The sequence below is a fragment of the Chrysochloris asiatica genome, unplaced genomic scaffold (genome assembly GCF_000296735.1).
Source record: "Chrysochloris asiatica unplaced genomic scaffold, ChrAsi1.0 scaffold00098, whole genome shotgun sequence".
NCBI classification, from domain to species: domain Eukaryota; kingdom Metazoa; phylum Chordata; class Mammalia; order Afrosoricida; family Chrysochloridae; genus Chrysochloris; species Chrysochloris asiatica.
In genome coordinates, this window is record NW_006408616.1 from 6,414,122 (window position 1) to 6,416,432 (window position 2,311).

General features: G+C 44.1%; 1 pseudogene; it reads left to right on the forward strand.

The window, feature by feature from the left end:
- Positions 1–1,196: 1,196 nt before the first annotated feature.
- On the forward strand, positions 1,197–2,249 carry LOC102819273 (annotated as a pseudogene).
- Positions 2,250–2,311: the final 62 nt, after the last annotated feature.

Consider the following 2,311-nt stretch of genomic DNA (forward strand, 5'->3'; position numbering starts at 1 on the left):
ACTGCAACTTTAGTGGTCCAAAGTCACCAGCTGCTCCTCAGAAACCCTACACAGGGTTGCCATGAGTCAGAACCAACTCCACGGCACTTAACAACAGCAACAACAACATAGAGATATAAGAAGGAGCCCTGGTAGCATAGTGGATTACAAGCTAGGCTGCTGACCTCAAAGTCAGCAGTTCGAATCTACCAGTCACTTTCTGCTCCCATAAAGATTTACAGCCTCTGAAACCTTATACAGGATTAGTAGGAGTTGGAATTGATTCGTTGGCACACAACCACCGCTATCACTACCATAGAGATATGGGAGTCTGGGTGTGGCACTGTAGGATAAGCATTCGCTAGCTAATCACAAGATCTGTGATTCAAATCCACCAGCTGCTCCTTGGAAACCCTTTAGAGGATCATTATGAATCAAAACAGACTTGATGGCACTTAACAACAATAACAACATAGAAATATGGGGCTGTAGGATAAGCACTGGACTGTTAACTGAAAGGTCAATGGATCAAATATAGCTGTCACTTTCAGAAATTATATACAGGCTGGCTGTAAATCAGAACCACCACTTAGCTGTCCATCTGTCATACTGTGTGGCTTACAGGTGCCGTGATGCTGGAAGCTATGCTGCAGGTGTTTTAAATACAATCAGGGTTACTAATGGTGGACAGATTTCAGCTGAGCTTGCAGAATTAGACTAGGGAGATAGAGAGGCAAAATACTTCTAAATGTTTAGCCACTGAAAACCTTATGAACAACAGTGGAATGTTGTCAGATATAGAAGGTCAGAAGATGAAAACATCATGAATAACACCCAAATGTTGTCAGATATAGAAGATGAACCCCTCAGGTTGGAAGGCATTTAGAATATGACTGGAGTAGAGGTACCTCCTCAAAGTAGAATGGACCATGATGACACAAATGGCACCTTCATTTTCTGATGGGGCACAACTCAAAATGAGGAGAAACAGCTAAAACATTCATTAATAATTGAACATAGTCCAAGACGCAGTCACTTGAGCAGAACAAGAAATATGAAATGATTTTAAATCAGGAAAGGTGTGTGTCAGGGTTGCATTATTTCACCATACTCAATCTTTATGTTTAAGCAAATAACCTGAGAAGTTGGATTATATAAAAAGAATATGATGATCAAACAAGATCCAGCATCCAAGAACAGAGCACTTCTGCCTCAGAATGAGTGGAGACCAGAAGTCACACACTTACGCTCAAGAAAAGCAAGATTTCATTCAGCACTTATAGATTCTCAAGGTACTGACGGAGGATAAGATGGGGCATTGGAGACAGAAGATGCTATTGTCCGGCACAAGAAGGTTCTAGAGTACAATGTCCTTGAGGGTAAGTACAACTGAGTTTGGATGGTGCTGGCTGTGTTCCAGGAGCTGCTGGAGCCAAGGAAGCAGGATGCTGATAGTCTGCAGTGGACCCTGACCATGGGCTGGTGTGTGGAGCTGCTCCACGCTTTTTTCCAGGTGTTAGACAACATAATGGATGCATCCCTTACTCCATGTGGGCAGCCCTGCTGGTATCAGAAGCCAGGCATCAGTTTAGATGCCATCAATGACTCCATACTGCTGGAAGTGTCACCTGCTGAAGCTCTACTGCCAGAAGTTGTCTTATTATCTGAATCTGATTGAGCTCTTCTTACAGAGTTCCTATCAGACTGAGATCGGATAGACCTGCACCTCATCACGGCCCCCCAGGGCAACGTGGATCTTGGCAGATTCACTGAAAAGAAGTATAAATCTATTGTCAAGTACAAGACAGCTTTCTACTCTTTTTACCTTTGTAGCTGCTGCAATGTATATGGTAGGCATTGATAGGGAGAAGGAGCATGCCAATGCCAGGAAGAGCCTGTTGGAGATGGGCGAGTTCTTTCAGATTCAGGATGATTACCTTGACCTCTTTGATGACCCCAGTGTGATGGGCAAGGTTGTCACTGACATCCAGGACAATAAATACAGCTGGCTGGTGGTTCACTGTCTGCAACAGGCCTCTCTGGAATGGCGCCAGATCTTGCAGGAGAATTACGGGCAAAAGGAAACTGAGAAGGTGGCCCGAGTGAAGGCAATGTACAAGGAGATGGAGTTGCCTGCTGTGTTCAGGCAGTACAAAGAAGACAGTTTCAGCACCCTTAAAAGTCTCATTGAGCAGTATGCTGCTCCCCTGGCCCCAGCCATCTTCCTGGGGCCATCATATAAGATCTACAAGGGAGGGAAAGTGACCTAGAAATTTGGGAGATGCTAGGAACGGAGACACTCAATAAATTATTGTGTAACCTTAAAAAAAAA